Here is a 22447-nt window from a genome sequence, read left to right as displayed (position 1 = left end):
TGTTTTCCGAACCCTGCCTCGGAGGCGGAAAGGGATCTACACTGCTTGGATGGCCAAAGAGCTCTTAAGTTCTACCTGGACAGGACCTCCGGGCTTCGGAGCTCTTTCCAACTGTGTGTGACCTTCGGTAAACCTCAAGGCAGGCCGGCGTCTAAGGCATCCATTTCCAGATGGATTGCCGCCTGTATCACGGAATCTTTCACCGTCCAAAAGCTGAAACCTCCTAAAGGTATCCATGCACATCAGGTGCGAGGCAAGGCAGCCGCGGTTGCTTTTCAGAAGTATGTTCCCTGGGAGTCCATTGCTAAAGCGGCTACTTGGGCCTCCCCATCTGCTTTCTGTAAGCATTACTGCCTCGATGTGAGCTCTAGAGCTGACGCTCAGTTCGGCCAGGCTGTGCTGAAGAACCTGTTTCAGTAAGGGGTACTTCCATCCACCCATAGTTCCTTTAAGGAGTGCTTGGGAATCTCCCATAAGTATGGAGGAAAGGGGACGGGACGTAGGAGTATTACCAGGTTACTCACTGTAGTGACCACCTTACTCCTAGTCCATAGTCCCCTTTCCTCCATACGCCCGCCCGCCGTCCCCTCTAATAAGGTTCCTCTGTTATTGCTAATGGGTCTTGACCCTGCGATAGAAAAGAACTGATGGGCGATGCGCGGGGCGGAGCCAAGGTGGGCGGGGTTACGGCCGTGTGCCGGGCCCCGCGCAGGAAAGAGAGGAGGGACACATTTTTGAAAAAAATGTGGATGCTTTTTACAAAGTGCTCCGGTCCCGTCCCAAAGGACGGAGAGATGTCCCATAAGTATGGAGGAAAGGGGACTATGGACTAGGAGTAAGGTGGTCACTACAGTGAGTAACCTGGTAATTTTATAGCACACTTTCTGCCAAAAATTGGTAAAAAGTCAGGTAGTTTGCAATTGATTTTATTGGGTAATTCCAATCCAAAACTACAATAGATGCAAGTCACTAACTGCGCACAGGAGCATTAATGATTTCATTAATTCAATGCTTTTCCATTAAGAATGCAATGCCACAATATGAAAACATGTCTAGACTGGCCGCACAATTTAGGTCAGTCTAGACACGTAGTAACACTTATCGTGTTTGCTTTACCCTTGATGATGTCTTGTGTAAAAAATGCCATGCCACGCCACAGTAAGACCTAGCTAGACTGGCTTCACCCAAATGACATTCTAGCCGGGTAATAAAATGTATGCTTGCTTTAGCAAAGATGACCAGTAAAAAATGTTAAGCCACCGTAAGAAATGGCTAGACTGGCTGCACCAAAATGCCAGTCTAGCCACTAATAACACATATCATGCTTGCTTTATTGTGGATGCTCATTAAAATGATGTTTTAGTGTACCCTCACCTGTTCCCTCTCCCTCCCCCCACCCGTTCACACTCCTCCCACCAGACCCATTTCCTCTCCCTGTTCCCCCATCCCCTACCTGCCAAAAACCTCTCCTCAGCCCAGCTTTTAAACACTAGCGCACTCATTCACACGACATTCACTTGCTCATTTACAAACACGATTCACTCACTCATAGACCTGCACACCCAGCCACCCATACATCATACACTCACTCATTCTGACACACATTGTGTAATACATATATGCCTCCTTGCCTCCTTGCCTGCACGCATACATACAAACCTACATCGTGAACCTGTAACACCTTCACACGCGCATAAAACATTTACAAAAAATACATGCCAGGGCTTTGTGGCCCCGCTACGCCAATGGTCGGTACTCAATTTATCCACCCAATAAGGATGAAAAGTTGAGTTAGGATTGATGGTATTAAAAACAGAGGCTTGATCACACATACATACCGGGATTCACTAGCCTGTGTGGTAGTATGACAGTGCACAAAGTGGCGGAACATTTAGTTAGTGTGAAATGTGTATGGGGATATTTTTGGACAATGTTACATGTGACAGTGCTGTGGTGCTTGCAGTTTCGAATAATATTAGACCTTATGCCTCAGAGCACATCAAATGCATGCATATGCTACCACGTTAGCTCATTCATTTGCAACTACATACTTTGTAGTGTTTCTCTTTCGGTGCAAATTTAAAGGTGTAGAGAAGAGTTGAGGAATAAAAAGTCTCTACAGGAATCATTTTAAAAACTTTAATAGTTTTTTAAATTATTTTATTGTATTTATTACCGTATTATATTATATAGAATATAAAAGTCAACTTTTAATGCAACAATCTTCCATAAGACCTAAAATAATAAAAAGGTTAAAAATCAAAAAATAACATTCATCAAAAGCACAAAACAATCATGAATAAAATCATTAAGTAAAGAAAAGTATCCATATACTGCTCCAAGAGTCAACCGGCTACTTTATTCAAGTTGAATCACATCCCACTTCATGTCAAAGTATTCAAAATAATCAACATTTGATTAGCAGGTCTACGCAAGCCGTGTGCAAGCTGTGCCATGGGAAGTGAAGTGACAAAAACAGGAGCCAGAGCTCCTACACTGCGGTCATCAGGGCTGTGTACCACACACCAGCCTCAGTCCGCCCTCTGAGGAGACTTGGGGGATCCCCTGGACCACCAGGGACCTGCTTTAACCGTCCCGTCCAACCAGAAATGTGACTTCTCTTTGGAGCAACTAGGCCAGACACCCTATCGCGAACTAGGCTACATCTTTGATGGTCCGGGGTGACCCTGTGCAGGAAAATGGGGTAGGCCTTAAGGCACTAAATGTAAATGCTGTTGCATGCAACAGTTCCTGGACGGGGAAGACAGGACCAGATTGGCCAGGAGGGGTGAGAGTCGTTTGGTTGAGATCAGAGGAGGTGGATGTGGCACACTACGAGATCAGCAGGAGGAAGGACAGTGGAGCAGATTGTAAGGAGGTATTTGAAACAAGCGAGGCATTGGTTAGTGAGTGCAATTGGTACTGCAGTGTGAGTGTGTGTGTGTGAAACAGTGGCAAGTGTGTTTAGGAGAAAGTGTGTAAGGAGTGAATGTGAAGTACTTTTATGAGTGAAAGGATTGTGTTGGTGTAGAAGGTGGGGTGGAGGAGGAGTGTGGAGGAGGGGTGTGTAGTAGGAGTGTGGAGGGTGCAGTAGTAGTGCAGAAGAGTGAGAAATAGTATTGTGAAGGAAGGAATAAGATTAAAGGGTGGAGGCAGGAAGGAGTGAGAGACAGAGTAACAGAGAAGGAAGACGCAAGGGACCGAGAAGGCGGTTGGAGTTCTTGGAAGGAGAATAGTAAGAGGTGAGCATCAGGAAGTGAGAGGGAAAGGACTACCTGGGTGTGATAGAAAGGAGGCAGAATTGGCCAGCGTGTCTGGAAGGCCCAATCAAATATCCCTGTTGGATAACTAACCCTAGGATAGACTAGGGTCAGTCTAGGAAGTCCCTGAGGGAGGGCGTTCTGCCTTTAGGTCACCACCTCTAGTATATGCCATAACCTAGACAGTAGGTGGTCAATATTCGGTATGTATTAATCGGGGGGAGTAGGGATGCCTAGGTTGGGGAGGACTGGTGCTTTCTAGACGAGAGAGGGACAGCCTTGGGGCCATGAAAATTCAGATCAAAAACCTTGAGCTGTCTGAGTTTCAAAGTATTCTTTGAACCATCTGTGACAATAGACATTAACAAGCAGACATACTAAAGCCTCATATAGTCATATGGAATGGATGGATGGATGTCAAGTGCAACACATGTACAAGGATATGGGTTATTAATGTAAACGTATCCCCATGTGAAAGAATATAGCCAGCCAGGCTGGTGAGAGTACAGAAAGGTTTGTATGATATATTTATTAATGTAATGCTATTCTTACTCAATATAACAAAAAATGTAAATAGTTTTAGTTAAAACCAACAAGCATAAAAAACAAAACCACATAATTCAGAATCTACCGAATCTTTAAAGAATTCTCTCAGAAACCGAGCACATTTAAAAAAAAATCAATACAGCGCAGCCCACTTGTATAGTATCTGCCCACAGCAAATAATACAATTCTGGCTCGTAATGCCGAAGAACCCAGGCCCAGTAATACAGGTTTCAAAGTATATTCTCTAATTAAGCAATAGGTCCTGAGCAGGCAGGGGCATTACCACTTGAGGTAATGCCCCAGGGGGCCCATAGTTACATGCCCTGGGAAATGTACCTGAAGTGGCAATGCCCCACTGCGAGGGGCCTATTGCTATTAGTACCCTGGGCCATTAGACCAGGGTACTAAAAGCATTTTGTTTGCTGTTTCGAAACGTTCTGCTGTTTCTCAACAGAAAAATAAAATGTAAAAAGAAATGCCACCAGGGAAGGAAAAACAGTCAGTTTTCCCTTTCCATGGCGGCCATTGAAAAAAAGGAGAAAACAAAATGGGTGCCATGGAAAGAAGAGAAGGGGCTACGTGTAGTCCCTTCTTCTTTCCCATAACAGCCTGTCGCAGAACGGGAGCGGGCAAGCTGGGGACACAAGTATTCCCAGCATGTCTGTTCCCGGAAAGGACAGAAAAGAAGGTAAGTGGGGGTGGGAGGGAATTCTGTGCATGGCGGGTGGGTGGGAAGGATAGACATACCTCATTCTCCGGCGAGGCTGGGAGGCCGCCACAGCCCCCTCGCCGGGTACTAATTGCTGAAAAAGCAGGGCAAAACAAACAAAAAAAGTGTGCCAAGTCCTCCTTGGACGCCCCACAAAGATTGATCCACATCACCCATGAGCCAAGCCGCCACCACAGCTCTTAACTGAATACGATTAAAATGCGCTCTCGAAACAAGGATACTTTGGGACGGATGCTGTGCCCAGCTCAGATACATCTGCAAACTAGGGGACGTTATGATCAGATGATTCCTATTGGCTGGTCTTATAATCACCAAGGACTCTCTTAGTACGAATGGACTGAAATACACCATCTTTTGAAGAATGTACAACCGTATTAGATCTAAGAGCTGCTGTGGAAAATCATGAACCCACACCTTTTTCCAACAACACGGTTTTCACATCCCTGAGCCATCGAGTCTCCAAATGGGGATCTCTAAGCACAAGATAGCTAACTAATTCCTCGGTCAAGATAGCTTTAGGGTTACCCCAAATTCTTAGCCAGTGACTAGCAGGCATGGATGCAACCAAGTCAGTAAGAAAATAACCCAGTTCTTGATGAACTGCGAAATTGGCGGCAGACCCAGGTAACATCAAAATGCTCTTAAAAAGGTGCTCTAGCCACCTGAATAGATTGTTTTAACAAATCCCCACAGCTCCATGCCTTATCTTGCCACAGAAGAAGCTTTACCATGAAAGACTTTCAGCACCAGCTCAATTGACTTTATTTTAAACGACCCCAACACCCTGGCTATCCCCCCAATTGCTTGTTTAAATCTTAGGGTTTCCTTCTCAACATGTGCCTCTGGCTCAAAATTCGAAGACAATCTCACCCCCAGGTAATCAATGTTATCCACTCTTGGAACTGACTCCCCCCTTCCAGGAGATAGCTCGAAACCTGTGGGGACGCTTCCCCCTGTGACAAACCATCACATCTGATTTCTGAGCATTTACTTTCAGACCCAGGGTATACATGAATTGGGCATAATCGTCAACGAGGCACTGCAGGGATCGGGGGTACGAGCTAATAGGGCTGTGTCATCTGCATAGGCAAGTAAAGGCAAATGTCTATTGCCCAGCGTAGGAAAGTCAAAATTGGATTTAAGTAAATGGTCATTAAGACCATTTATATAAAGACATAAAAGCAAGGGGGCCAAAACACAGCCTTGACGTACCCCGCATTCAACTTGGAAAAAAGGGGTATACTGTCCAGCAGGTCCACTCCTCACACAAGCCATTGTTGAAAGGTGTTATCTCTTTAAGAGCTCCACCAAGGCGTAAGGGATAATTCACGATTAGTTAAATGAAGACGCAACAACAACAACGGTTGATCCTTTCATAGATGAAGGCAGATGAAATCTAAATAATCTAAATCTATTGATCTGTACATGCATTCTTCCGCCAATACATATATATATATATATATATATATATATATATATATATATATATATATATATATATATATATATATATATATATATATATATAGTATTCGGGTGAATTCCGGCTGAAAAAAAGCTATTCGGCTCCGGCTGAATAGTTTCTTGGTATTCGGCTCTTGCCATATACTTTGACATTCTCATTTGAATACAATGCAAAATGAACTCAGAAAGGCAAATATAGACTTCAGAATAGAATTAAACAAGACAAATTGCTATCACACAGCTGAAAAATGTCTTGTATTGTAATCTGCTCTTTAGGGCATGTTTTGTTACAGATTCTTAGATAAAAAAGGTGCTCATCTTTTATACTTAGCCTGCAACAATATAGGAATATCTTTTCTTTTGGTGAATGTTTATATGCAGTGGGCACTTTTTTCAGTTGGAAAAAACGAACTGAAAGAAATGTGCATAGATACTTTCAGTTCCTCTCATGTCACCTCCCATTGCATACGTCATAGTCCCCCCTTTTCTTTTTTTAAGGACTTGAGTTCTGAGTTTAACATTATCTGATATTTAATCAGGAAATTATAAGTTGCATATGTTTGTGCATTGGCGAGAAAGGGTGGCTAGGATAAGTGGAAAGTGAGCAGCATTTGTATGGTTGAGGTGAATAGTTTGTGAGCTGCAAAGAAGTTTTGAAACTCAACCACATCGACTTTGCAACTGGATAGAGAATGCAATGCATCTGATTCACAAAGGCAGTCCCTTTGCATTTGTGAAGCCTCCTACTTTAACTGGCACTGAACATGCAACATATGTACATTTGGTCCCTTCATTTTGGTTAAATCTGCTTTATTTCTGGTTTTTATACTTTAAATAAAGATACTACATTAATTACAATGCAGAGAAATAAAAGTATCGAATGCATGTAAAATGGTGCTTCATTTGTTTTTTAATAAGTGTGATTTTTGAAGTTTGGAACATGATTTATTAAATAAACCAACTATTCGGCTTCATATTTGGCTTCGGCAGAATAGTTGACAAACTATTGGGTATTCGGCCGAATACTGAATATGCTATTCGGTACAGCCCTAATATATATATATATATATATATATAACTTTTTCTTTTTTTCCATGGATATTATTGTTTAATAAATATGTTGAAAGTCATTTTGTAAAGCAAAAATATAGACTTTAAACATTGAGAGGAAACCATGAGACACAAATGTGGATAATAATGTGTTTATATGTATTGCAGGGGCAAGTGTTTTCTGCATTTCCGTGGCGACGCGTAATGGTGTAAATGCGTTGAGACTACTTTTTGTTTGGGGCGGCAGCAGGATCCACAAGCGGTGGTGTACCCCCCCAGTTTGTGCCACCAGAGCAACCATTTTGTCTCAACCATGTTTGACTTTGCTTTGCCACATGATGGCTATTGCAAACCAGGGTCGTTTGCAATGCTAAGCAAATCAGAATGTGCGGCTCTATAGAAAACAGTCATAATACATAGCTATGAGGTGCAGAGCGGGTGTACTGTTTCACTGAGAAACAATGCTGAGGATGACCATTCATTTAACACTTCATTTCAGTGTGATACACTTTGGAAGCAGACTGGCTGTGCAACAGATTCAACGTTGGTGATAGTAATGGGTGCTTTTGTACCTGAAAGCCCTAAAGCATCATCCCCCACACCTGTCGATCTGTGTGTTCCATGAAAAACATAGTTGCCTTGTGTATGGATATTTTGTGTTTTTAAATCTTTGGCCTACGTAAGGATGGCATGCCAGTCACCCATCCAAAGTTATGCAGTCTCACCCACAATTCTGGACAAAGAACAGACAGTGTGGTCTTCAGAAAATGAAATGTATTTAAAAGAATAACCGAACTTCCACTACGTTGGTCTCTAGCTTTATCCTGGAAATCACAACAATACTAGATATCACAACCAGTAATCATAAAAAACAAATGACCCGCCTATATAAAAATCGCAATATCAGTCCATATAAGCATTCATTCAAACAGTCTATATATAGATATATTGTGTTTTGAAAGATACTAGACCCTTTACATTTCAATTCTACTTTTGTGTGTTTATAACATTTGATTTTCTCGAGTACCAAGACAAGGATGATATCGGAAAAGGTTGCTTGAATAACTATATTAGAGTACATATACAATCAAGTTAACTCTCTAGTATAAGTGTGAGGGACATTTGTCTCCTTTAGGTTTGAGTTAGAAGTAATACTCTCAGGGATCTGTTTATTCTATTCTGGACCCACAGATGGGTCTTGTCAGTCGCCCGAGCGGGCTTCCGCTTACCTTTACCCCCTACCCCAGCCCTCAACCCTCCTTTTCAGCTGTCGGGCTCACCCTCCCTCAAGGCCGAGGTTCAGAAACTTCTGCACCTCAGAGCTGTGGAACCCGTTCCCCTTGGGGAGCGAGGGGAGGGCTTCTACTCCCGGCTATTTACGGTGCCCAAACCCAACCAGCTGCACCACTCAAAATGAGTGGTGCAGCTTTCTCTAAACATGCATACGTGACTTTCACTAAACAGGAGTTTGTTACTTGCAATCTATATGTGGGTGTTCGTGACTTTGAAAATGTTTGTAGCTTTAAATTAATTTATACGTGTGTATTGTTTTCATTCAGTTTGTGTGCAAGACTTTCAATCTATGTATGCCTTTATTTACTAAGGTACCTGGGTTGGTGGAATGCCTGACTGGCCTTACCTCTAAAGGGATGGTTCTTTTAACTGATGTTTCTAATGGCCCTCGTTGTCGAATAGTCCAAAATAAGTCTCTGTGTCCAAACTTATGCTTGCCCTCACGCTGTAAAAAAAAATGTGATCAGAAGTGTTTTTAAAAGAGAAAATGGTGATTCAACTAAAATAGCACAACCAGAGTTGGTTTCAGGTGGTCTTCTCACCAGGTGCAAATTGGTCAATGTCACAAAGGTGGGTACACTTAATAAGGCTGTTTGCAAGACCTCCTCACAGGGCTCTTACAGTGCTCTTAAATAACTTCAGTGTCCTTGAGTTCCTTGGGATTCGCTTTCCCAATTTTCAACTTGTTCACTTTACTTTTCTCAATAGGACTGTCGGGATTCCCTTCCCCAAGCTCATGCCTCCTCCAGCTTTCAAAGCAAAATACAATGTATCACAGTTCCTTTTTGGTTTTACAGGGTGCCCTTCCTCAAGCTTAGGCCCCTCTAGCTCCAAACACCAATTCAGCTGGTCAGAATATGCCTTAACTTTACACAATCTTTCTTACACACTATATATGGGGTAGAATCAGAGGCTTCAGAAAACCCCAGGCTCTTTGCTTTTATAGCAAAAAGACCAATCAAGTGTGAATAGTTACTATTGAATGCCTGACCCTACTATTAGTGGGACAACTTGAGTTCTTTCTAGGGTAGGTTGCCCTTACATTCCCCATGTTATTTCTATGGGTAATCTTTACTGATCTTAGTTGCATCTTACTCGTCTCAGTATTTGTTGGAAATGCAGTGAGGAGATAGGATGAGATTGGAGATACCGAATAAAGGATGAGGGAGAGTAGGTTGGGGTACTTTTGGGATTGGGGAAATACCATGTCTCACCCTTTGGTATCCTCTGCCCAAAGTCTTGCGACCCTCCACTCAGGTGATCCTCCCTCGCTTGTCCACACCGAGGGTCGGGATCTAAAAGCGATGGGCCCTTCCCTGGCCACCTGAATGGAAGATCCTGAGGGAGTGGGTAGGAGAATGCCATCCGGTTTCTCACTGCACAACCTTAATGTCTGCATGTAGTTTTCAAGTTGCATGTGTTTTTGGGCTGGAGATATAGAGCCTCATTACGACTTTGGAGGCGGCCATGGTGCTATTAGCGCCATGGCCGCCTCCAAAATCGTTTCCGGGTCTGGTCTGGTGGAGTGGGGACATACCGGGACATTCCGCCCTACGCAGACCCGGTAAATCCCCATTCCAAATGCCATTCCCATTTGAGCCCCTATAGGGTTCAATGGTAATGGAGAAGTAGCTAATAACGGTACCGCAATTTGTGGTACCGTTATTAGCGCCCTGGTCGCTTAGCGGGACCTGTAAAGGACGTGTGGTCAGATCACACGTTCTTTGAGGCTCCCGCTAAGGGACCTCGGAATTGGGCGGTAAGGGATTACTGTTACCGGTCTCCTTACCGGTACCCGGTATCCCTTACCTCCCAACTTGTAATGACCCCCATATTGTTCCTTAGTAACATGTATGATTTTGAAAAAAAAACTTCCCTTCTACATTGCACATGAATCAGTTTTTGCATGTAAAGATAGGGCAATGCAGGGGTTTGCACTTTGCACAATTCATACTAAATAGAATGAATACCCTCAACATGCATTTTCATTGCACAAACAACTAATATTTGACTTTGGCCTCCCCTGGTTGCATTAATGCACAATTTCACTGTAGGCAATAGTATTTTGCAATGACACTATAACCTTTAGACCGGCTTAAGGCACTAATTATATTTTAAATAGTACTTAATTTTCCCAAGACAATTCCACATTAAAGTGGCACCACAATGGTTGAGTTTTAAATGGTTTCTCAATAGAAAGTACCTTGTGCTTTAAAGAAGTAACTCACTTGGTGTCCCATATGAGTGGAATGACACAGGGCATATAAAATATCAGAACCTGTGTTTCTGTTCTCAAATTGCATTAGCTGGAATTCCCTGTTCCTTTCCTTCCAAGATTTGCACTAGTCAATCTATATGTAAAGTTTGTGGATGATTGGAGCTTTAGTTACCTTTCGGAAGTGGCTTCTGATTTTGAATAGTCAGCTGGGGTCTTGGTCAGCCTGGAATCTTTCCTTCTGCAAACCCTCATCAGGTGGCTATTTGGAAATCAATTTCCAAACATAGATTGGTCATCCTTAATTTATGTGCTGTTCTCGAATCTGCATGGGGTCAGTCCTACTAGCTCTGATCTCCCATCTCCAGATGGTTCCAAAATTCTGCAAACCCCATAGGACTCCATGGGGACAATGGAAACACTTGTTCCGTCAATGACAGAGCCGGTGGTTCCATTTCTGCCTGCAGGCGGGTGGCGTGACACCTCCCGCCTGCAGGATTCGGAATCAGCCGGTCCGGAAACAACGGTAGTGGCGGATTTACCGCCACTGTTTCCGGACCGGCAGACTCGTAATGAGGCCCATTGGCATCTGAGCCTGTTAGCTCTGAAAGAAATGGATTAGTGTAAAGGAGGAGGAGGAGTAGGAGGAAGAAATAAATAATCCTGTGAGCATGGAGAGGAGCTGTTCCCAAGTTCAGGGGGGGGTCCCATCGTATGAAGACTGAAAGCTGCTTGATACATGTTACAGTGACAAGCTATTTTTTAACGCTCTGAGAAAGAGTGGGACACCCATGTGAGACTGGTTTCTAGTGTGGAGCAAGACCCTAAGGTTAAGGAGAAATGGACTATGAACACGGGGCACAACATTTCTTGCCTAACTGGGCATGATTGAGCCTAATAACTCAGTCTTACAAGTAAGCATGAATTATGTCAAAGATGATATGACTTCATTGCTACACTTTTGCTAGAAATGTAGTGACTTTATATTGGCATATTTTCGTGGTCTTTTCCAACCGGCTCATTCTTACTTTACCATACAATGGTACAGAATAGAATTATTGCTAATAATCTATATATATTATTCGAAAGTAATTGCTTTATCAGGTATGGATGCAAATTTGCGTTATATTTATTTTTTGCACCATTTAAACCACATTTCGGCTACTCCCATTAACTATGCTTCCATCCTTTTCTATGTTTATCGTAGTTTGAAGCAAACGATAACACATGGGATCCACTGGACCCTTGTCCTCATTTGTTTTTGTTATTCCACCCATGGATAATAGTAGGTAAGACCCTGTGTATCCAACGAGGACTTTTTGTGTGTGGCACTTCATGTAATTGATCTAGTTTCTATTTGTATGCACAATAATTGTCAGGATGATCAAGGTGATATGGTAATTGATAACTACCCGATATAATTGCTGGACTAGTTTTTTTCGGTTCGTCACTAACTGGGATCAGTGACATTATTCTATATGATTCTCCAAGCATAATTACACTATTGACATTACCAACGGTGGTTGGAGGAGAATGAACACTTAAAGGTGTTATTGAAATGTTTCAATTAACGTATTTTCACTTTGTGTTTTCTCTCCTCTGCCTTCTATTCATTTTTGGGTTCTAATCTATGCTTGTATTTATGTATTGACCTATATGGGAATCATTTGTGTTTTTGAAAATCTATAATTTTGGCATTTGGGTTCTCATGCTATGTATTGACATGCACTACTGTTTAAATTAACACCCTTATTAAAGACCTGTATAGAGATCGAAATACGTGTGGCTGTGGTTGTGTTTCAACACTGATGGAATAAATTACACTAACTGTTAATTCTTTATTTGATTACGTTTATTTGTTGCTTAATTTCTATAACCTTACCATGGTAGCAAATTGATTCACATTGTGTGAAGCACAAATAGGTTAGAACATAGAATTCAATTGATCTTTTTCAGTTACGTTGGGCATCGCTGCACCAGTGCTCAGACCATTGCGGCCTCACTTAATACGTGTTTGCCTTGCATTATTTGGCAGAGCAGCTTTAACCTGTCGAACCCCGCATTCCACTTTATTATAACCCATCTAAAAACTTGAGTGCATCCACAGAATTTGGGCGAAAGGCCCCACAAGACATCACCATTTTAAAAGCATGTGTCTTGCTAAAACCTGCCAAAAGCCTTTGGAAAGTACTATGAACAGGGAAAAACATTGGTCAGCAAAATGGCATTAAAAATGAAATATAAGTAGCTCAGGCCACCGAAGTGTGGACATATCTTCTTTTCACGTGACCACCACAGTGTTGGAACACTTTTAATCCACTTTTAATGAGCTTTTTAGAACCCAGACAGGATATTATTAGCAGCGGAATAACCTAGACAATGTGATCAAAACACTAAAAGGTATGATGCTTAGCCAGTATCTGCTGACCACCATGGGGTCTCCATCTGTTTACTCATGGAGCAATCCCTAGTGTTGGAAATATGTAGTGAAAACTTGAGGTTCATCACTGGTGTCTTAGACACAGTCCTCTTCACAAAGTCAGTCTTTAAGACTCGCATCCACAAGGCAAATGTATTGTTTCGGTTTGACCAAGTTGCACTTATCTATGATGATGATGACTGTTTACTTATGTATGGTAAAAAATGCTCTTTACAAAAAATTGTTGGTTGTTGGCATTCAATAAGCGATGTCTTTGAGGGAAGAATATTTCTCACTGATCTATACCAATAATATAGTCTTACCAGATCTGACTAAATTTGTTTGAGAGAGGCACTGAAATCCCTGACTTAACAATGCAGTTACATTGGACAGTGTCTCTAGTTTGTAGCTCTGTAATTAAATCTGATACAATGTCTCATCTCTGTACATGCACTAGTTAGAGGAATGGTCCACCACACCTGTTAGTCTCCAAAGACTGAGAGACCTGCCCCAGGCAGAAATATAAATGTATTAGTGGCACAGTATGGGGGTGGTAACTCCCACGTCCTTGTGAGTCTCCAGTCAGTATATATTCCACCAAGAATCTTGCTGCATGTCTAGTGCACATTTTCAAAGACAAACTAATTGCATCTGATGGAAAAAAGAGAGTGCTGGAGGTGTCTGTCCCCGAAACACATTGACTGTCCAAGAGTGAAAATATTGCAGGAAGGGGGTGAAGATGGTCATGGGCCAGGCGGTATGCCTAGACCACTGTATTGACTTCGTTGCTCTGGAGATTCAATACCAATTGATAAAGCACTGGCTGATGCGTGGTTTGTGGCAAAACCATTCATTCTATGCTGCTGGAAAGGTACTTTGACTTTACAGAGTGAATTCCGGACTGGGGGGGCAGGTGGGATTGGAGGTGTGTGTCTTTGTTCGTGCATATGGAACGTATTAACGAAAACATGCATGGACAAAAGGACATTTTTTAAATTATATGGGCACCTTTTCTGCATCTGTATGGATGATTCCTTGCCAGATGAGTTAATCTTCGTCACGTCAGACTTTTTCACTGTGTCCGTAGCCTTCTATCTACTGTCTTGGTTAAGCTGGCATTGGTAAGTAGACCTTGATTTATTTGTTATGGTTAATTTTCTCTTTGCTTTAGTATGGTTCGAGTTTAGACAAGTTCAACTTTTGTGCTTTTTGAATTGATATTAGCCTGCTTTTGGACACAGATCACTTAGATGGAGCGTTTGTTAATGGGTGTATCGTGCAAATTCCTTTAGTCTGTATCTTTACTGCCTCTTGGAGTCTGAAACTCTTATATGACCAATTTGGGGATATGCACACCTTATGCTTTGTACTTTTACCTTTTGGTTTTATTAGGAGCTGACTGTAGATTTGGATTGAATAAAATAATCCAAAAAAATAATCAGAAGACTTCCGGTCTGGCGTCGACCAAGATGGCTGTCTGCTAGGGGGGTCATGTCCGATCCTGGGCACGGATCATCTACCAGCTGACAGGCCCCCACGGGTCGCTACATGAGCAAATTTCCCTGACAAACCCACGATCAGAATAAGTACCTGGGTGCAGAGCGTGAGTGTGGCGGCACCTCGAGGGAGCACAGCTTGTCGGCCCAGCGGGAGAGTGCAGGGGGACGCCGAACATCCGCAGGACTAGGGCAGAGCTGCATCCGGGAAGTACATAGTCGAGAGAGTGGGTCACGGCTGCGACGTGAGGAGGAGCCCAACACCGCTCTTGTGGTATCTCGGCCTGGCCCTGTGGTGCTGTCGTTGGGGGCTGAGGGTCCATTAACAGCCCCACGGGAGAGTGCTGTAGATCGTGGGAAGTGGCCGGCAACCCCAGCAGATTGAGCAGCCCCTCCGAGGACGCCGGTAACTGGAGGAGTGGAGAACAGCCAATATCCCGGAATCTGGAGACCCCGGTTAGTACGGCAGCGAGCACCAGTGCAGAGGAGTGCAACGAGGGTCCCTCCAGCCCGCCGCAGCAAGGAGCATACTGTGTACTGGAGCATGGGGGAGGAAATAGGGAGAGACCCCATTAGTTGTGCTTTTTTTCTGTCCTTACCCGTCCAGGCCGAGCTTTGTAGTGGAGGAGTGGCTGGGCTGCAGAGAGCAGCGACAGCATCTGGAGAATCTGTGAACTGACACATGGGGATGCGATGGTAGGTCTGCCCGGATCCTCCCCCGATAAGGTGGCTAAAACACCCGGGAGATGGGGGCCCCCTCCAGTGCCACGCTGTGACCTTAGACTTGCCTAGAGTGTGGTGCATATACGCCCTCTCCATAACAGAAGCCCACCAAATAGATTTGGGACCCACTGGACTCAGGGACCCCCCCACCCTCCAATATGAATGGGGGGGAGAAAGGATTACTGGCAAAGGTGCGGAGTAGTGGAGGAGAGTCAGGGTGGATAGCAACTTGGTAGGGGCTTACAGCCATATATGCTGCAACACAAAGCCTCAAAGACGCAGAGATCGATGACTGCCCTTTGGGTCAGGGCGGGGGGAGGCTGAGACATCGAAAGGGGGAGCACAACAACCAGAGGTAGACATGGCGACGGAGGAAAGAGGTGCAACCACAGTACTCACAAAAGCAGACCTGCTCAAATGTATGGCAGCGCTGGAGGAGAAGCTGGACTCATCAGTTAGGAGAGAAATTGTGACGGCAACAGAGGATCTGCATAAATCCCTGGATTTCTTGCCTAAAGACATGAAGGAGATAAAAACCTGCATGGGGGACGCCAAGGAGTCCGTTCATTCCCTGCACGGGGATGTGCTCCACTTTTAATTGAATTGGGCGGAGCTACTATCCACCATTGAGGATTTAGAGAATAGACTACGGCCTGAGAACCTAAGGATCCGAGGGCTGGAGGAGGGGGCCGAAGGATCCAATCTGAAGGCATGGGTGCTAAAGGTCTTCATGCATACCTTTCCAACAGTATAATCAGCCCCCATCCTGTTGGACCGAGTGCACAGGGTGGGCCAGCTGCGGTGGGGGCCACCAGGCCCATCCTAGGGATATTATGACATTTTACACCTACACTGTGGAGGAAGAAATCCTGCCAGTCTAAGATCTGGAGAGAGATTGTCTATGGCAAGCATAAACTTTTTATTTTTCAAGACTCCAGAAATGACTCATTTAGACCAGTGACTGGGAAGCTTAAACAGGAACAGATCCCATACAGATGGACTTTCCCATTTGGCTCAATATTCACCTGGGTGGGGAGGGAGAGGAGGTGCACTACGCTGGAAGAGGCTGCTCGAGATAGAGGCCCCAGGGAAAGGGGGCCGGTGTGGGGACCAGTAGAGGGGATGACACACGTGGGCTAGGGCAGGATTGTCAGGGGCTGTCCCCCAGTCGGGGGCTGGGTGTGGAGTGATGGGGCAGCATTAAGGACAGCTTAAGTCCCGATATAGGAAATTATCGACTGGTGCCCCGCCCGGGAGGCGGGGGGTGGTATTCTTCCAGAGGGAGAGTTGTTAAGGAGGATGTTTCCACCTCTACACATTGGTGAGTCGAGGAAGGTTTTGGATCTTTTGTTGATGTTTTTACAAGTTGGGGGGATTGTTATCTGGGGTTGATGCATTGCCATAGAGAAGATGAACCAGTAATACCGGGGTTGAGAACGGAGTCACTTAACTTAGCGCTGGACCTTCCCGCGTCTGAAGGAATTAGGAGGTACAACGTAAGGAAAACCCTTATAATGCGATGGGGGTGCACTGCCTAACCAGTAATGTAAGGGGGCTGAATTTCCCTAGGAAGAGCAGTTCACTGTTGCACAGGCTGCAGAGGGCAGCCATAGATATTGGGTTCCTCCAGGAGACCCGCTTACGTCAATGTGATGTGAATAGATTTAAGAGGGATTTCCTGCTGCAATTCTCTCCACATATCGACTTAAGAAGCTGGGAGTGGGTATTCTTATTGGGACAATACTGGCGTTTCAGGCTCATGGAATTAGGGATGATAAAGAAGAGATGTTTCTGTTTGTGAAGGGGATGCTGGGAGGTGTCCATCGCCCTGGCAGTGGTGTATGGGCCTAACACTTTATCCTCGAGGAGCTTCATTTTCAAGTGCTTCCCGGTAGTGTACCCAGTTTCACCTTAACGACTTTGCAAAAGGAGATTATGAATTTTGTTTGGGGAAGAAGGATGGCCTGATTTTCCAAAACTGTGCTCTTTAGGCCAAGGGCAAGAGGAGGTTTGGTGCTCCCGAACATACAGAGATATTATTGGGACGCCCACCTTAAGGCTCTGAGGGACTGGATCGACACAGGCTCGACCACGGCTTGGCGGTGGCTTGAGGAGGATATAGCGGGCAAGCTCCTCCGCTATCTTCCATGGATGCCAAAGGTTGATAGGCCACTAAGTGTTTATGAACTTCCAGCGGCGATACAACCATGTGGGTATGGGCCTCACTAGTGGTTAAACGGGGGCTATCCACATTGCCCTCCCCTCTTACCCCAATACATAATAATCCAGTTTTTCGGGCGGCCTATGTGGGTACCTCCTTCTCTCCAACTGGAGGGCAGGGGCTGCAAGTTTCTAACACACATGTTTGAGCAGGAGCAGATTTGCTCCTTTGCCTCATGCAAGGCGGCCTTCGGAGTGGGAGAAAGAGAGAGATTCCAGTATTGTCAGATTTGGCATTAGGCGAAGCAAACTCATAACCGGCATGCATCGATTAGACCCCTCATGAGTTTTGAGAAGCTAATATTCTCCAGGACATATATGGGGGGGTTGCTTTCCATTCTTTGTAGATGCTTGGGGGAGAAAGAGGATGCCAAAATGCCAGCATATGTGGAAGCTTGGCATAAGGATTTAGGGTATGAATTATCCTTGGAAGAATGGGGTAGGATTTGGATGGGCCTTAAGAAGGTAGCTAGAAGCCTTGCATACGCTGAGCGTGGCTTCCACTTTATTGCTAGGGCCTACCTCGCACCAAATAGAATGAAGCATGTGGGGGCCAAAGTAATAATGGTATGTGCTGGAGGGGCTCCGGGGCAGATGGAACATATATGCACATATGGTTGAGGTGCCCAAAGCTCTGGAGGTACTGGACAGAGGTGTTGGGTTCCATTAATGGTACTACAGGATCCACTTGCCCGAAAGAGCCGGGGCTGTGTCTATTCGGATTGTCTGGGGGCCAGCCCGCTTCTGGGGCGCATTGTAGACCTGGGCTATTGAATGCGCTGATTTTAGTGGCGAGAACCACGATAGCCTGCATTTGGTGATCTGCTAGACCCCCAAGCGAAGAAGATTGGTGGGCGCGCCTCTGGTCAATAGTGGCTACTGAGAAGGTGTTGTATTATATGGAGAACCAGCCTCAATCTTTCCATCAGAAGTGTGGACAGTTTTTGACTTATGTAGAAACCCACAATAGAGACTTTACCTGTCCTGCTCGTTGGCCTGTGATGGGCTTGTTGGAAAGCCTCTAGGAACATGAGGGTCTCAGAGATTCTAGTACTGTGGCAGTTTCCCCGTTAGATAGGGGTGCACCGCGCTCGCCATAGCGATCAGGTCCCACCCAGACATCAAGGGAATTAGAAGGGGGGAGGTGGAATTCAAGCTTTCCCTGTTGGCAGATGACATCTTAGCTTCCTTGGTAGACCCTGGCTCCTCGATTTCCCCCCCCGCCCCCTCCTGGCTCTGCTTTCCACCTTCGGGCGCTTCTCGGGTTGAAAATTAACACGGCTAAATCTATCCTGCTCCCAATGAGAATGGTTGACCCGGTGATAGACACCCTGAGTAGGTTTCATGGGATTGCAGTGGGGAATGACGCCATAAGATACCTGGCCGTTCTTCTTACTAGGGACTTGTCGAAATTAGGACCCACTCACTACGACCCCATAATCGCTGAGATTACGTCTGATTTGTGGAGATGGGGTAAGATGATTCTCTCGTGGTACGGCCGGATCACGGCAGTAAAAATGAATATACTACCGCGGCTCTTATACCTCTTCACTGCGCTCCCCACTAGCATCCCAGCTCAGACCTTCAGGGACCTACAAAAGGAGGTCCGGGACTTTGTGTGGCAGGGGAAGATCCCGGGGATCGGGAGGGCCACCCTGACCCTACCAAGGGAGGAGGGGGGATTCGGACTGCCAGACTTTCAACTATACTTCTATGCCGCCCAACTGCGCGTCCTCCTACAACATATGAAAGAGGGCCTGGGAACGTACTGGTCATATTTAGAGGACATGGATGTACACCCGTTGAAGGTCCGGGACCTCCTGTGGGCCCCGCGTAAAACAATCCCGAAGCATGTGAGATCCCACCCGACCCTGGGAGTTCTCTGGGACATCTGGAAGGAGGGCCCCAGGACAGCACACCTAACCACATGGCCATCCCTGATGACCTCCCTATGGGGACACCCCCTCAAACTGGGTAGCAGGGGGTTCCGGCACTCCCAGCAATGGTCGGACATGGGAATGGAATGGGCTGGTCAGATGTTCAGGGAGGGTGAATTCCTATCCTATGAGGACCTGAGGGATGCCCTGGCGGGTGGATCGCTTTCCATCTTCGAATACCTCCGCCTTAAGGGCATCCTTTGTGATCAGTCATGGGGTCCAAACCTGAGGAGACAACTGACTCCCTTCGAGAAGCGCCTAGACTCGGTTACCTCCAGAAAGGGAGCGGTGTCCAGCATGTATAAGATCCTCAACACTCATGACCTACAGGGCAGGAGGAGCTTTCGCACGTTCCGGAACGACCTGGCGGGCTAGGAGATCTCAGAGGATGCCTGGGCCAAAATTTTCAAAATAGCATTTCATGGGAACTTATTCACCTCAGACATGGAACACAACTTTAAAATTCTGCAGGGGTGGCACAGAGACCCAGCAAAACTGTCCAAGATGTTTCCGGGGGTATCACCAAGGTGCCCGAGGGGATGTGGGAAGACAGGCTCCAGAGGCCACATGTGGTGGCATTGCCCGAAGGTCCAGTCTTAATGGGGGTCAGTGAGGGGCTGGATAGCGGAGGTCTCAGAGGAACTCTTACCGCTCAACCCCCTGACCATGTTGCTGGGACTCCCCCCGGAGGAAGCGGAACTATACCGGTACCGTAGGATGTGGGAAACCATGCTGAGGGCGGGCAGAGTTGCCCTCGCTCAGAAATGGAAGAGCCCGGAAACCCCCTCCAAGGAAGAGTGGATGAAAAAGGTGAAAAACATGTTTTTGATGGACAAACTAACGGCCATGGTGAACAAAGACACAAGCTCATTCCTCACGGACTGGTATGGGGTACAACAGACTTGGGGTTGGGATGTCCATTGACTTCAAGGCTTAGCCCCGGCTCCGAGAAGGGAGAAAACGATCCCGAAAGGACACAACAATAAACTGGGGGTCCCACGGCCCGGGGAACGGCAGCTCCCAGCCAGCTGACGCTGTGGTCACTTGTCGCTTTGCCTCCGAGACACAGGAAATAGAGTGAACATTAAGAGTCCCCTTTTGTCGAGCACTCTGAACCGGACACGGGGAAGGGGGGTGGGTTGGATGTGGGGTGGGGAGGGGACAGTTGGGGGGAGGGCAGGGGGTTCTTTAATGTTTTTGCCAGTTGCATTTATTTAAAAAAATGTTAATAAAAACTAAAGTTTAAAAAAAAAAAAAGATAGGGGTGCACCGTAATTGGTTACTTCTATGGTATTTGCTGGAGTTTAATGGATCAGGGGTGGGAGGGTTTGGGGGGACGGGGAGTCTTTTAGGGGTTAGGTATGCTATGTAATATTTTGTGTTGGTCCAGAGTGTGCATATGCGCTTTCGGCGCAGGAGGTTCTACAGTGGCTGAATTATAAGCCAACTTGGATTGTGTTATACATTTCAAATGCTAATAAAAAGGTTTTGAAACAAAAATAAATAGACGTTCGAAGAAGAAGGTAGTGAGCAGGCGAGTGGTATGCAAGCTGGTAGATGCTGGTAGATGTGGTCCATATCGTTGGCTTAACAAAGCAAACTGAAACAGAAAACGCTATTCACTGTGCATGCTGTTAGATGTAGTCCTGGGTGCCAGTTTAAATATGGAAAGAGTGTACTCTTGTTACGTTCTGGCAGATGCTGTCCAAGTGATCCCTGCTCCACTGAAGTGTAAAGATCACCAACCACTCTTTCTTGTATTGTTGCATGCTAGTGGATGTTGTTCACGTTGCCAGCTTCAGCCTGAGGAACTGAAATAAGCCATTAATGCTGCGCGCTGGTAAGTGTGGGTCAAGTAATCAGCTCGAGTCTAAAATAAAAAGGAAGCCTGTTCAGGTCTAAAGAAGTGGAGCAAGTTATTTATATTGAAGTTTTAAGAGCAGAGAAAAAAATCATGCATGCTGGTGAATTGAAGCTAAAATACTAGATCATGTTGAAAGGACCTGCCCCTGGTGGCTTCTTTACATGCTCACATACAAGTAGCATTAAGGCTTAAGTGTCCTAAAGCAAGGCTTTCATTACAGAGAGTTTAAAGTAATTAATGAGCTTGTATACTGTGCCGAATCCCACCATAGGAGTCTAGTGTTAAAACGCCTATCATTATTCGAGATTTTAAGGTGTACTGTATCCCCACCGAGGGGTTGCCAGACCTTAGTCTGTCGGAAGAAAATGAAGGTAGATTTTTAGAGATGAACGAGGTATAGGAAGAATGGACGGAAGCTTGAAGTGAGTGGAGAGATGACAATAATTGAATTCTAAATGTATGTATGAGGGACTGGAGATGTGCACGGGCTATCCAAAGTATAGTGAAAGCATGATTGGCCGGTCTCTGCTGGGGTAGAGCGTGCCTTTTAAAAAAAAAAAGAGAAGTAGGCTGCTGAGGCTCAACGTCTGATATATATGTGTTGCTTATGTGTGAGAAATTTTGAAAAGAAAAGGTAAACGCAGTAGAGGTGGGGGAAAAAAAATCGAGGAAGCCAAGGTTGCAGGAATCCAGTGCTGTATAAAGTATTTCAAGATGGGGATAATATAGAGAGCAAATTGTCAGTTAATATGGGAGTGTATATGTAAACCAGTGGCGGAGCCCCCAGGCTGCTGCTGGGGCCCTATTATCCACCCCACACTCCTCGCTACTGATCTAAACCTGGGCAAATTAATTGGTCAGAATCCCCGAACTTTCACTGTAGTCTGTTTCGCCTGAACTGTTAAGGGATTTGGGTGACAAATTAATGTAGGACACCCATGATTGCATGTGCAATTGTTGATACCATACCCAAGTAAATAACGTGGCATTGATCAGAAACCTGGAAGGTCATAAAAGGAAAAAAGTTTTATTTTTTTCAAAGAGACTAATATTTGAATTTTGTTCCGTTTAAGAAGAACTTGCCACAGCTGCCAGAATAGTGCTTGTCTTGGGTGCCTTGTAATGTGTTATTAACCGTGCCTCCAGTTTACCGCTTCAGTTTTTAGATGCAATAGTGAAAGTTATTAAAGTTAACCAAACAATAATGTTCCTACTTCGTAACAGCAATGC

The 22447-nt window shown here is 45.2% G+C and overlaps 1 protein-coding gene across 2 annotated transcripts in view; it reads left to right on the top strand.

Annotated features, from left to right (window-relative positions):
• DGKH (diacylglycerol kinase eta) overlaps positions 1 to 22447 on the top strand; it is a 1951678-nt gene that overhangs the window by 681699 nt on the left and 1247532 nt on the right. The gene's annotated exons all lie outside the window — the stretch shown is intronic.

The sequence above is a fragment of the Ambystoma mexicanum genome, chromosome 7q (genome assembly GCF_040938575.1).
Source record: "Ambystoma mexicanum isolate Mex_15411 chromosome 7q, UKY_AmexF1_1, whole genome shotgun sequence".
NCBI lineage: Eukaryota > Metazoa > Chordata > Amphibia > Caudata > Ambystomatidae > Ambystoma > Ambystoma mexicanum.
This window is presented reverse-complemented; position numbering and strand designations above follow the sequence as displayed.